This window comes from Thermobia domestica, chromosome 1 (genome assembly GCF_964235325.1).
Source record: "Thermobia domestica chromosome 1, izTheDome1.hap1.1, whole genome shotgun sequence".
NCBI classification, from domain to species: domain Eukaryota; kingdom Metazoa; phylum Arthropoda; class Insecta; order Zygentoma; family Lepismatidae; genus Thermobia; species Thermobia domestica.
Window position 1 is genome coordinate 113576941 of NC_137454.1, and position 15623 is coordinate 113592563.

At 36.5% G+C, this 15623-nt stretch overlaps 1 long non-coding RNA gene across 1 annotated transcript; it reads left to right on the forward strand.

The window, feature by feature from the left end:
* Positions 1–2358: 2358 nt before the first annotated feature.
* Positions 2359–8593, forward strand: LOC145666473 (uncharacterized). Its single transcript, XR_014127756.1, has 3 exons — positions 2359–2474; positions 5893–6058; positions 8160–8593. It is a non-coding gene; the product is annotated as an uncharacterized LOC145666473 (long non-coding RNA).
* The last annotated feature ends 7030 nt before the right edge of the window (positions 8594–15623 follow it).

Genomic DNA, 15623 nt, shown 5'->3' on the forward strand with positions numbered 1-15623 from the left:
ACTCATGTATTTCTACCTCAATGCTTAAGTGCTATCGAAAAAAAAGTGTACGTCTTCGCAGAAACAATTCTTAACGCAGCACGCAGGAGATTAGTGTTGAATTCAGACCTTCTTGTAAAGGTGCGTCAAGAAAATTTACAGTTTCGGCGTTAACAAAGTTCACTCTTACAAAACTTATGATGATCAAAATTGTCATTTTTCCAGAAAGGAAAAATCACACAAAGTCCACAAGAGTATCAAATTTATTAAAAGAGCATAAAAGAAATCACTTATTCGTTATTAAATCGTTCTTACATGAACAACCAACAAATGCTTAATTTAGACAACTTTCCCTGTTAGAATTGTGTATGTTGCACTTTCAGTTTTGGCTTTAGAACTGCTTTTGCTAATCACTTTTACGTAAATTAAATATATATATATATATTACGTAAAAATTTATCTGGCCAAGAAACAAAGAACCTACGGCAATAAGACGACATAGGCTACCCTCGCTTCACCCAAATAAAAACCGTTCTTAGCGGGCGTAGCCCTTCGAGGTTGAAGTTCAACTGAAGTAGTGATGTAAGCAGGGGGTGGGTGGTGAGGGTCCGGGCTCCCCAAACTTCCGACTTTTCTGCAAATTTAGTCTACTTTTAAGGACAATTTTATAAATTTTAATATAATTCATCCTGATACTGAATTTGGACTCCCCAAATGCAATGGACCCGTCCAGAAATAAATGTCTGCATACTTCAGGTACTTAAAAACTATCGAATTAATGGACATTTATTTTTTGACAAAGTAACATCTCTTTTCTTCAGTTGGTAGATTACAACATTCAATATTTGTTACTGTCCGTTTTGGTGCCATATAACTTCCCGATATGCACTTTTTTCTATGGGTAAAGCAGTTTCAGAATGAAGACAACCTACACAAGAAAGTTTATGATGGTTCATTTGTCGAGAACGATATTTTTCTCCTACAACCTAAAACATTTGAATATACTTCAACGTCTTTAGCAGTATCTACTTTCATCACTACACTTCAAAGATATTATTTGTAAGTTTAGAGGTCGTGAAGAAATCTAAGAAGATTTTGCCCCCTCTTGAAAGTGTTTGAATTCAAGACTGTAGCAGATAAGAGTATGAAGCCAGAATTACAAATATCGGAAATTATTGCAATCGTAAGATAAACGAGAGACGGGTAGCGTATGGTTGAAAATTTAGATGTGATTCTCAGTTTAAACAGAAAATTATATGTTCAACTTCAACCATGTAGTCAGGTATTTCTCTGTAGTCTATACTGTCTTTGTTGTTGTTAAGTACAGCTCTGATGTTAATTATAAATTTTCCCATATGAAATGCAAAACCTAAAATTCAGACTTTCTTTTCTTTAAATTTTGCTATTTGGCTGCACAACATTCCTGTGCGTAGAGTGCTTCTTCGTGGCTAAGTGGTTAGCATACGCACCTTTGGCGTAGGAGACCCGGTTTCGATTCCCGGCGGGAGCTCATGTGGTTCGGATTCCACGTAAATCAGTAGCTTCCGTCTCATACAGCCTAGCTGTTGAAAAAGACGTTAAACTCAAAATCATCTCATTCCTATGCATAGAATGGGACTTCCTATAATCATATTATTATTTGTGGGTTCGGGTATACATATATACCAAATTCAGTATACATTTTAAATGTTAGATGATGTATTATTATTATTATTATTATTATTATTATTATTATTATTATTATTATTATGATTATTATTATTATTATTATTATTATTATTATTATTGGTTTCGATAACCTTCAGCACTATTGAAAACTGTAGTGAATTTAACTTCATATAACATGTTACTGGTTTCAGCATGATACATGGACAAAGTAAGCAGTCATATACAGGGTGACTGTAAAACAAACAGGAAAACTTCGAGAGGTGATTCAACTTACAAAAATAGGATTAAAACATTCTTCAACATTTTCTCCTCTCAGGTTTGATTTTCAAATTATAGATCTTTGAAAAACTTTCCACGAGGTTTTTAACAAACTGTACCTTTGGAACCAGAAGAGATACAAGCACATGTAAACACAATATTGAAGACTCAATGGTTTAGAAAATAACAGCAATACTAGAAATCATTCAACCCAGGTAGCACAGTCACGTCATTAACACGTCTTTTTTGGGGTTCGAATTCAAAATGACGTCTTTTGAAAATTTGGAACGTCTTTATCACGTACCAAAATGGTGACAAAAATGACGTGTGAAAAATGACCTAAATTGTACGTGTTTATCACGTGCCAGAATGGTACAAAGAATCACGTGTCGAACATCACCAAAAATAGACGTCTTTTTTAAGTGCTGCAAGCACGGACGTTCCCTGTATTGTAACTGCAGTTTGAGCAGTGCATGCTGGGAATCGTGAGCCATTTCAGAATTGCCATGGAACTTTTTGGTGTTATGATGGTTTTCTGTGTTTAAGTGAAGAAGTCAGCTTTAAGACAAGTAAGTATAATTCCTATCCTATTCCTATCTAGGTATATTCTGTGTAAAATTCAGCAGATTGAGTATTAGCTCCTCTCATACAGCGTTGCCTATTGTTTCTTATTACAGTGTATTAAAATACCGTAGAAATACGAGGATACCTCCATTAGGTTAACTTTAGCAGACACCTCTACCAAATTAAATATTTTCAGGTAGAATACTATATAAAATATCAATAGTGAAAATAGTAAAATGATAATGTATGTGTTTAAACTTAATAAACCGTATATGGGAGTGAGTATGCATGGGAAAGTATGTCATTCTGGGGTGCAGTTTTACTATACGGAGTGTAAAATGTACGAAAAAAATTGGACAAGTCTTTAATTTGCCCATTTCATGTCGAGAACAGGAGCAACCAACCTCCGCGGGTCTTCTAACCCGTTCCTACTACTACTACTTATACAATTGATCCGTATAATAAAGCTGCACGCATTGTGGAACTATTTGCCAAGGCGAAAGACGGCTGGATACAAGCAAAGAACGAGATGACAGTAAGTTGAGTTGATTTTGAGTTTAACGTCCTGTTTAGCAGCAAGACTATATAAGACGTGGGCCTACTGATTAACGTGAATCCGAACATCAGCTCCCGCCGGGAATCGAACCCGGGCCTCATACGCCGAGATGACAGTAAGTGTATGCTTTTGGAGGCCAGGGGCGGATCCAGGACCGACTTCTGGGGGGGCGGTGGGTTGTCATACTGCTACTTTTAAGGGCTCCAAATTTTGGGAATGGTTTTATTTATATATAAAAAATAAGAAAGTTTCCTTTTCTGGGGGGGAGCGATCGCCCCGATCGCCCCCCTCTGGATCCGCCCCTGTTGGAGGCATTACTGGAACAGACGGTTCTACCAAATTTTGACACATTACATTTTCAGGTTAGGTTAGAGCTTTCATACACTAAGTGAGGAGCTCCATTACTAGTTGCAGATTTACTTCACGGGGGTTAGTATAAATACAGAGTAGACGTATGGCATATTAAGCACAGTGCATAAAACACGAACGAACTTTTGCTAGGTGCCCACTAAAAAGCACAAATGCATTCTATTCGAGTCCGGGCACGAGCACAACAAGAGGGCCCGAGCGGCAACGAGGGAGCAGGCACGTCAACGACGGAGACTATACACGTAAACAAGGATAGTTGAAAAGCACACTTACGCTTACAATGCTTTCACCATCACTCAAAATTCTGCTTCACTCGAGCACACGGTTCTACCAAATAGAAAACTTGTAGGTAAAATATGAGAAACATTTTTCGTGAAGGAATGGGTGTGAAAAAAAAAACAATTACTGTCAGTGTACAGCATAAGTGATCAGTGAAAGTATCGTATATGTAAGTGTGCTCTTCCATGATCCTCGTTTATACGTGTACTTCCCGTCGCTGACGCGCCTGCTCCCTACGAACGCGTCCCGTCGCTGCTGCTCGGGCTCTCTTGCTTTGCTCCTACTGACTCGGTTCTATAGCATTCCTGCATTTTAGTGGCCAGCTGGTATAAATCGTGTATGACTTCTAAGTTCTGACCGATGGAAGTTCTAACCCCTTGGCTCACTCAGTTATGTTTTGTTTAGCCTTTTGTAACACTAGTGCCTTAAATCTAGTGAAAAAATCCACAAAATCGATGTATAGTTGATAGACTCGTTTGTTAAAGTAGTGCTCTCATTGTATATGTGCATAATCAGTGGGAGGATATTACCCCAGTTGAGAGCACTCTCAAACTGCGACCACCGTCCTGTCGCACCTACGTACCCTCACAAGACACTTGGCTACCGTAGCTGTGCCACAGAATTGGGTGTGGGAATCATAATAATGTAACGGGTTTTTGACAGTGTTCGAATATTTTGTTCATTAATTGAGTAGAGAGCTCCATCGCATTCTAGGCTCCTGTGCCAGCATGTGATGATGGATACTGATCAATGTTGCCACTAAATTTCAAGAAAATATATTCCAGCTCAGTTAAGTATCTTCTACATGACTACATTATTATAAGTTCCACTGCTAATCGTAAAACGATTCAAAGGAAACCAAATGTCTTATTAATGGTCCGTGGTTGGGGGCTGATGGTGGTCCCAGTCAGATGTATTTTAGCAAGCTATTGACATAGGGAATATCCCCCTAATATTTATGCGTGCAATAACAAGGGAAGTCTCTTTGTGTCAAAAACCTGCTTTCAAGTAGAACACCATATCCTCATCATTAAAAAGAAATGAAATTAAATATTTAGTTTCACGCCCCAGGATAAGGCACCGAGGTTAAGGAAGATGGTGATAATGAAAAGTGAAAAATGGTGGTATGAAGAAAGTGGGCGAAAACGGGAGAATGTCGTGAAAACCCAGGCACATGGTGTTTGTACACCACAAAGCCCACTTGGCACGAGCTGGGATCGAACCAGGGACCCCACACACTAGAAGTGAACGCCCTATCACTGTGGCATTGCAGCCCCATCAGTAAAAAGAAACATACCTCATTGTTTCGGGGCTTACATATCTGCTGCCGCCAGAAGGAAGCTGTGTACACAACAGGGGCGGATCCAGAGGTGACGACTGCCCCTCCCAGAGTAGGATATATTTTTTTAATAAAACCCATCCCAGAGTTGGAGCTCTTGATTTTATCAAGCTTGTATTATAAATTTAAGATATTTTTTTTTACATTGCAGAATTTAAATGAAGCAGTACATAGCAAGAAATTACTTGCCTTGGTGTCTTTGCTCAGAAAATGTCCACCTTCGTAAACGCAGGTAGTCATTAGTGTTCTTTGTTTTCAAGATGCGATATTTTGCGTTCTCAAATCCGATCCCTGCTTTGTTAACAACGGGCAGACAATAATCCATAAAATCTATCTGTCCACAAGTTTGTCAATATTTATTTTACGTATCTTTCCATTTAAGAAGTAACCATTCCCGCACTGAGATTAGCACGATTTCGGACTCTGGGTTGATATATAAATTTAATTTCGAACGAAATTGTACCAGTATTGGTAATGCATGTCCAAAATAAGAAATTGTTTCATTAGAACAGTTTGGGTAATCTTTTCTGTTCATTACGACTTGTAATTTATTTAAATTTAACTTTTAAAGATAATTATGAAAACGTATATTCAGAATGAATGGGATGTAATTGTTTTTCTTGTAGCATGGTATTCTTGTAAAATATTTCTTCCTCACACCGTCCTTTACGCTGAAAATATTCAGAACAGAAAGCATGTGGAATTTATGGCTGATTTTTTTTTTTTTTAAATACAAAATATGATAAAAAGCTCACTTTACTGTTTACATGAAATTAAACTGCTACATTTCATGTTAAATGTATTTAGTCGTTGTAATAGGCCTAGCTGTAAATACATGTTATTTGCAAAGATAAGACTTGCATGTACTCCCACTTTCCAGAGTGTGTGGCCAATGCTCCTACAAATGATGAATTGATCAGCAGACCACCTAGCACGGAATCTTTCTTAACTGAACTTGAAGCCGTGACTCTCACCCCTTTCTGCTCGTCGAGCTGCTCTAGAAATAATCACTGTGGAGGATGACCTACACACCGAAGGTGTGACAGGTGAGTTTTAGACATGTTATTTTATAATACACATGTAAGAAAATGCCGAGCAAGAAGAAAAGAAAATAGTAATATTTTATTAGTACTTAACTAAAATAAAATAATTGCTGAACAAGGCAATACTTTTATGTAAATGAAGTATTCGATTTAACGTTCCACGATCAGGCACTGAGGCTAAGGGAGACTGTAATGATGAGAAATGAATTAAATGGTGGAATGAAGAATGTGGGAAAAAATTGGAGAACTTCAAGAAAACCCACGCACACCGTATTTGTCCAACACAGAGCCGCTTGGCGTGAGCTGGGATCGAACCAGGGGCTCCAGACACAAGAGGTGAACGCTCTTATCACCGAGCCACCACTGCCCCACTTTTATTTAAATGTAACTGTTTCAGCAACTACCCTTGTCTTCTTCAGACACACTCTATTTATTTATTTATTATTTTAGATTTTTAAAGATTTCCTTGTTCAATGATTTTTATTACTTGAGCAATTATTTTATTTGACTTAAGTACTTATATATAAGGAAAGATCTAATATGCAATATATCACTTGTTATTGTGTTCGCGCTTTTTTTTTTTTTTTTTTTTTGAATGGGTAAAAGTACTCCTCCCGAAAATATATTTCTCAACAGAGGGGTAAAATATATAATTTTCACCAAAGAGAAGTATATTATTATTATTATTATTATTATTATTATTATTATTATTATTATTATTATTATTATTATTATTACCACAACATCTAACACTGTTCGAAACAAATAATGTGACTATTTTCACCCTACTGATTGTGATAGAATTCTGGTCCTAGAAGTCTTACTTTTTAAAATACTCCAGTAACAAGTGAGGGAGCCAGCGTTATGCTCTCAGTTTGGGATCTTTCGGAATATAAAAGTTATACACCATTTTGTTTGTAATTTTCACTTTATTTTTTGCCATATTTTGAAATGCTAATACATGTTTCGACTTGCATCATAAATTCAACTTACTAAATCGTATCCAATCAGGATGAAATTTCTTATGAGAGTAGAAGAATACCTCTAGTGCTTAGTTCCAACTGTATGCAGCTTGTCAGATTGCTGCATCCGATAGCGTAGTTCTGTCACGATATGTAAATGCTGAATTTTAACTTCTTTTTGTAGGTTACATAGCAGTAGTGAAAGATAATAATTTCTATCGTTGTCTAGTTGTGTTTGATAAATGAGTAGCTATATTATTTTATTATTAGAAAGTTCTTTCTTTCATACCATGCTGGTCTGCATCAGTTATGATCCTAGTCCCCGCCAAGTGAACTTTGTGGTTGACAAACACCGTGTGCGTGGGTTTCCTCGGGGTTCTCCCGTTTCCTCCCACTTTCTTCAACCCACCATTTCATTCATTCTTCATCATCACCGTCTCCTTTAGCCTAGACGACATAATCGTGGGACACTTTGTGGTTTACAAACACCGTGTGGGTGGGTTTTCTCGGGGTTCTCCCGTTTCCTCCCACTTTCTTCATTCCACCATTTCATTCATTACTCATCATCACCGTCCCCTTTATCCTAACCGGCATAACCGTGGGACGTAAAATTCAAAGATTTCATTTCATTTCATATAATCGTGGGACATAAAACTCTTTTTTTTTTTTTTTTTTTTGCATTAGTTATGATATCGTATCGATATACTTGATCGTCACTTTTAGCTCACATCCTAAAGTTGGTCTTGGAGTGGCATTTTATATTATGAGCACATACGTAATGTAGCCTTCTATGAGCGTTTCAGAATTATTTCTCATGTACGTGTATATATAAAGTCTTATATCCTTCCAACTTCTTTGATCCTCCTGAACAATCATAGTTAACAGCTGCAATAAAATCAAAATATAGGTATTACAGAATAACTTTAATTAATGGTAGTTTAATTTCGCTGTATGGAAGGTCGTTAAAAGTGGATTATTGAGAATAAGTGACTTCATGCAATCGAGTACAGTAACCAATCGTTTTATTGCGTATTGATTGTAGTTACACATGAGGTATTTTAATTATTTTTTTACTTTTTCTCTCTACCTGAAAAATTGCACTATGATTGTTCATGATTTTTATTTTTATTTTTCTGTTTCAGTGTTCCTATCTGTCATCATTGGGAGGAAAAGTGACCTTTCTCCAATGCTTGGTTTCCAAAGAGCTGGAGATGAAATTCAACTACCGCAGAAAAAGGGCGAAATTCCCGTTGTACAAACTAGTCTTAAAGACATAGTCGTAAGTAAAAATAAAGCATCAATAAGATCTTCAAATGAACAATTGTGACAAATCTTCAAAACGTTATTAGAAAGATATTCACTTCCATCTGCCTTGTTGTTTGAGGATGAAAAGGATTTGGCATTCTCGAAACATATTGACCTGCTGCTCCTCGCTTTGTTGGAAATCAGTGTAAAGGCATCTCTTTCGAAAACTAAAAGATGGAAGAAACTGCTACTGAAATAATAGACGAAGTGGGATACTTATCGCAGTCTCCCTTTTTAACCTACTTAAGCACGTGAGGGTTTTTTGATATGATGCTGCATTTCTGTACTTTTAATAGCTATGAAATGTGGTTTCCTTCATACGAAATCAATAGGAAAATTTAATTCTTTTTATTTTATATTATTAAAAGATCTCTATAAGTTTTAGATTATAACCAACAGGTATGCATTGTCTACATATTTCTTGTTTGTATTACAAATAATATAGACAATTAGTGTTTCTTTCTGCATTACAAATAGTATGAATAATATTTTATACGAAAAATTGTGCACATTGTACATATAACTAATAAATATAGAATTCAAATTAATGGTTATGTTTTTTCGCTTTCATCCCTCAGAGATTAATTAATTTTAAGATGTACTTTCTTTTTCGGCTTTTCACCTCCAAAGTAAAGATGTCTTAACTTGGAGTTATAAATGTTTAATCCTAAATTTTGCACTGTCAATGAAACCCATTGTGCTTGTATGTTTGAGAGTGTGAGTGTGTGGATGTGGATGTTTGTGTTTGTGTGTATGTTTGTGCATACTAGCGCAATAATGGATAGCTATAAAATTTATGGAAGCACGTGTTGTACGGTAATTTCATTAAGAAAAAGGTACCAGTAAATGCACATGAATAAATTCCAGTGCCGAAATGAGTGGATTCTTCTTAGTACTGTAAGTACAATGATTCTTTATTTTTCCATTTCATTCTTTGTTTCTGCCATGTTTCGTCTTTTCTCATTAAAAGTCATGTAGATTTTTTTTTTTTGACAAGGGTGAGTTACATTCGAGTTTTTTTTTTTTTTTTTTAAATTTTTCCAACGCGTCTCGGTTTTCTTTTTAATGTATGCCTTTAAATTTATCCTTTCGTGGAGCAAGCGCTGCCGTTTCTTTCTTGTAGCACTACGTATATAATTATTCCTCGACAGCTATTGTATATTCCTTTCGTAATGTGTAGGTAAATATACCACACATTAAGAGGCGAATATGTACTATTCAATAGGCTAGTATCCAAATACTAAAAAAATAGAAATCAACAACACTAGAGGTGGTCAATTGGATATGCAAATCCCCAATCCATAGATAATACGAACCTTCGGAGAAGCGAAATCTCCAAAATCTTGGTACAGACCAATCAAATAGACCACAATATTTTGACGTTCCCCAATGTGTGCTTTCGAGAGAGGGTGGTGATGCATTTCGCTGTGGCAAGATCTTAGGGTTCCTAGGGTCTATCCTGATCAGTTATTTGTTACAATAACCCAGTGGTCTTACTTATCTGATATAGAATCTTGTAAATTATTATGCACATTACAACACAATTGTATGTCTAGTGATGGTGAAAAATCAAGCAGCAGTCACAAGGATAAATTTATTTTCATTATTGTTTTTACTTATAATAATCGTTGTCCAGTTTTTATTCGTCGACTTTTTTTTTATCCAAGAAAAGTGTTGCGGTTAGAGACCAGTTCAGCACTGTCAAAAAAAAAAAAAAAAAGCGGAGTTAAGAAGAAAGAAAAAGTATGATTTTTTCTTATTGATCATGTTTTTAGAAATGTGTTGTAAGCTGTGTGTTTTAGAGTAGATATTATTATTATTATTATTATTCAGTTCCATATGTCCAAATCATCATAAATTAATGTGTATCCAGTGTTGACATTAGAAATCTCAATCCATGTATAGTAGGATCTCCATTATCCGTCACAGTTTAAGGGTTATTTGTTTCAACTACTATTCAACCGATCTGTTTCAAATTTACAGGGGCAAAACTAGGTAGCCCTAGTAGCCTAAACCTTAACTTTGGTGCAAATCGGTTGAATAGGGGGTGAGAAATAGCGTGAAAAGTGTGGCGAATAAACGAGGTAGTACATGGATTGAGATTCCTAATGTCAAAACTGCGGATGCACATCAATTTCTAATGGTTTTGACATTTGGAACTGAACAATCCTGTCAGACCTTCATCACATTTGAGACAGCGAGAAGCAAAGGGGTTGTAAGTGACATTTTCAATAGAGTATGTATGTGTCTAAAATGGATTTTGCACAGCAAAATATACAAACTGCATAATGAAGTTCGGCGTAGAGCATTCACGGGTAGACATTCTATTGGGCTGCGACGGGCTTCACCATTCAGTTTGTATATTTAGCTGTGCAGAATCCATTTTTGAGTCATCCATACTTTATTGCAAATGTCACTTACACCCCTTTTGCTTCTCGCTGCCTCATTTCGAGAACCCCCCAGACGTGTAAAAGACGTCATAGAAATCACGTCATATTCTATGACGTATAAAAGACGTCATAAAAATCACGTCATATTCTATGACGTGTAAAAGACGTCATAAAAATCACGTCATATTCCCGGACATTTCCACGTGGGAAAAGACGTGTAAATCACGTCATGTTCGGTGTATTTTACGGTGTTTTACACCAAAAAAACCACGTCTTTTCGACGTCGGTGTGCTGCTTGGGAACTTGAATCAGTGGTAGAACTCTCACCTCTGACGTATGAGGTCCGTGGTTCGATTCCAGATCCCAATAAGAGACTTTGTCATGAACAGCCACCATGAACATGTTTTTTCAGAGTTTACCGTTTCCATTCACTTCCATCTTTCCATCATTATCATCCATCTCCTTTATCCTTCGTGAGTTCCCTAAATGTTATGTGGATAGCGTACGTACCTTTCGAGCGGGATATCTGTGTTAAATTCCCGCCGAGAGTTCACATGGACTAGATCCTAGGTTAAGCTGTAGGTCCACATTTCACATAGCCTAATTGCTGAAAGCAGTGGCGGATCCAGTGGGGGCGATCGGGGCAATTCCCCCCCCAGAAGAGGAAACTTTTTTATTTTATATATATAAATAAAACCCTCCCAGAGTTTAAAACTGTTAAAAGTAGTTTCCAGTAACAGTATGACAACCCACCGCTCCCCCAGAAGTCAGTCCTGGATCCGCCCCTGGCTGAAAGGGACGATAAACTCAACAGAATCAATCAAAATCTTAGCCCTCATGCATAATCAGTTCTGCTGACCACTTCTGACACTATAGGTAATAATTACAATACTGACTTACTATGACATTGACATTTCCTTGGTTTTCTCACTAGGTAGTCTAGGTAGCAAGGGCGCCGATTTCTCTGTAAATTTGGGGGGCCCATTCATATGCAGACGGCATATATATGAGGATTTTAAGACAAATTGCATTCAAATTATGCCAAATATTAAATATTCACAAACAGAATGAAGGGGCCCATATGAGCTTTGGGGGGGGAGGGCGCTGTTCCCCTTCCCAAGGATCGGCGCCCTCGCTAGGTAGATTTTTTCTTTATCATTTTCGACAGTAAGAATAACTTGCGGCTGAGCTAATATTGCTAATACAAAGCTAGAAGATGCTTCCTTTGTAATTTCAGTCGATTTAATGTTCGTGTTACAATAAAAATATACAGCAAATTTGCCAGTCGTATCTTATCTAAAGTGCTTGAAAATTACACTTTTCTTCATAGTAAAATACAACCGCACTGTGCACTCTTGAACAGTGACGACGCTAAAGAAGAAAAAGGGGTCGAGCGCCATCCATGGTTTCGTTCGCCCCCGACTGCTCCCCCCACATATTATAATGTACTGTAGGTCAAGTAATATAAAGCTAATATCTTCGGCACACACACACACACACACACACACACACAAAATAGGTGCTTCGTCTAAATGTCTACCCCTCCGCTCTCCCAAGAAATTAAAGCTGGCGTCATTGCTGCTCACCAACGATAACAAACGATTTATGAAGATGTTTATTTGTACTACATTAATTAGGTTTACATATAGTTTGTACAGTGGGTCCGCCGTTTTTCTTTGTTTTTTTTTTCTTAAGTTACTGTCAACAGAGCCCAATGAATTTTACTGTTTGCTATGATCTTTTGTTAGCTAAAAGCCGACGTCAAATCAAGCATTTATTTTTGCAACAAATCGGAACAATAAGGAAATTTTTGAAGGCAGATGTTTTTCCTGCCCTTCCAATTCTTTTGTGGAAATACTCCGCTTTCTACCTAGGTAGACCCCCAACAGCGAACGCAAGGCAAGTGACCTTGTCAATATCCAAACTGTGTATTTTTTTTCTTTCTCTCTCTCTCGTTCATGTCAAACAACTTCACATTGCCACGTTTTCTTATAGGATTACAAATTAGTTACCTATTTATCAGCAGCACATATTAATTTGTGATGCATTAAAAATATGATGTAAAAGAGTGTAGAATATGAATCTATATATCAATCTGACTCTGTTTCGTCACGCATACACACACACACACACACAAAAGAAAATAAAAGAAAAAGAAAAAATGTAAATCAACCTACTGAAGAGAAAAGTGTCTGATAGTGAACTAAAAGTAATTTTGAATCTTCTTAGTACCAACATTCATTTTAAAATTCAAGACTTCTATTGAATTTCATTACTAATGAATACTTGATATAGGCTACCGATGTAGTTTGTGGCTGGATCTGAAAAATGGATACTCGAATCCAGAACCTAGAATCGGATATTCGGTTCCAGAACCTAGAATCGAGAACACGGCTCTAACACTTAGGATCGCGTATCAAGTTCCAGAACCGTAAATCGGGTACCCGGATCTGGAACAGGCCCGTAGCCAGCCCAAAAAGGTAGGTGGGCGGTAGAAGTTAGGGGAGCCAGACGCAACCATATTATAGTTCATTTGCAAATAGTGTGAAAAAATAAGGGAACCAGTAAAAATTTTGGGGGGCCCGGTCCCCTAGACCCCCGTGAATACGAGCTTGATCTGGAATCGAGAATCGGGTACCCGGTTCCAGAACCGAGAATCGGATACACAGATTTGGAACCAAGAATAAAGTACCCGATTACAATACCGAAAATCGGGTACCCAAATATCGAGTACCCTGATCCATTATTACCCGTGATGCGAATATATCAGGAACCGGTTCTTTATACCCACATTGTATATTAATCTTGTATGTGTTCTCAACTACAAATTTTGAATGGAGAGGAACATTATTTTATTTGGAAGATTTGTCGATATAAGACCTAATAAACTTTGTATTTACATAGCAACAAATGAGTTCCATTTCACAGTGTGAAACTACGGTAGACTTCCAAAATGTATGAATAAAAGGATAAGGGGAAAATGGAACCTATTCTTGGGACGCTGTATCGACTTTAAAAAAAAAAAAAAAAAAAAACTCCTTCCCGATATCTCTCATGTTTTTGCTATTTGGAAATCAGATTTAAAACTTGAAATACTAGAAAATTTCAAACACATTATGTTAACGTATTATGAGCTACTATTATATATATACCTTTGAGAGAGTGTATCCATTGCAGAAAACATTTGCCACTGTTTATTACCATTTCTGTTCTATAGATATAAATGCTGAGAAACCAAAAGGTTAATTTGAGCCATTTCCGGCTTGTATGGACGATTAACGGAAAATATAGAACCTATTTATGGCACTCTGCGTTGTTTGCACAAAACCCCATGTCGATCTCTTATTGTTTTGCTCTATGGAAATCAGAATTGAAGCCGAAACTGAAAGTAAATTTGAACCACTTTCGGTTGCAGTAGAGTGTTGTAGAAAATAACGATACGTTATCTTGAGACACTGAATCGTTCGCAAAAAAAAAAAAAAAAAAAAATCTTGCTATCTGTTACTGTTTTTGCTCTATTGTGATAAACGCTGAAACTGGAAATTACTAATTAGAATCACTTTCGGTTTGAATAGAGAGTTTACGGAGGAAATGGCACCTATCTTTGCGATGCTGAATTGATTGTAAAATATCGCATCTCGATAGCTCTTACCATTTTCGCTCTGATACCTGTAGACAGACGGACGGACGAAGCCGTTCTATAACTTCCGACACTTATGCATAACATAGTTTGGAAGTCGAATAGTAACCAGTTCATGCTTCTGCTGCAAATAACATGCTGTTAAAAATATTTACTAGTGTGCTAGTGTGCTCAAATTTCGTTAAACAAATCTAATAAAGTGTACAATCTTATTGCAAATTCATATAAATCTCTTATTTTGATGAAGAAGCGCATAAGAACATCAATAAGATTTCAATAACACACTTGAAAATTTACTTTGAAAATTAAACTGACAGTTTCAAGTACTTTCAGGTTCGAATAGTATACATTAAAATTTTATATAATATACTCAAATCATTCACGGGTAACATGTATCTCCACTGAAAGTTTCGGTCAAAATTAGAAATGTAGTTTACTAAACATTTTATTTCTTAGAATAAATGAAATGAACAGAAATTTAATTTATAAACCTATGTATTCACTGCAATCGTATCGACTTTAGAAAATAGGTCGTGTGGCTCACTAATATAGCGCTCACCTGTAGTGATTGAGGTCTCTGGTTTGATCCCAGTACGCTAACTGAATTTTGTGGTGGACAAACACCGATTGTCAGGGTTTTCTCGGGGTTGTTTGCTGTCCCTTACCTCATTCAACCGTTATCATCTACCTCATCATCATCATCTCACTCAAGATCGGAGCAAAATCACGGGACATTGGAGTAAAAAAAAACTTATTTTATTTTATTTTCTAATTTTGTTTTTCATCAGAATGATGATAGAATACTTTACGCAGTAAGCAAAGGATTTACCCGTTTTATTTTATAATACTGTATAAAGCTTGCTAAGCACCCCATTTGCGTTTAATAAAAATAAAAGACATAGCAAAATCTGAACAGTGGTAAATTGCTAGTATTTACATTAAGTGCTTTTGCTAACTGAGTATATTTTCTTTCTTTTGTTTTTTATTATTATTTTTAAGTTTGTTCCATGTTGAAACAGAAAAAATTCGTTACCTTAATATAAGCAAGAACAAGGAAACAATGATGACTTAACGTCAATGCTAGAACTTAGAAATCTAGGCCGCAAAAGATTAAATGGAAGCGAGTAAATCAGCGCCTAAAAGTCCTGAAGGATAGGCTCCTTAATGATCATCTTGATTTAAACCATTATACTAATACTTTCAGCATGAATTAGTCCTAGATGCGACAGTCCTATTGGCAGTAGGAACTGTTATCTATCCTATGAGCGACC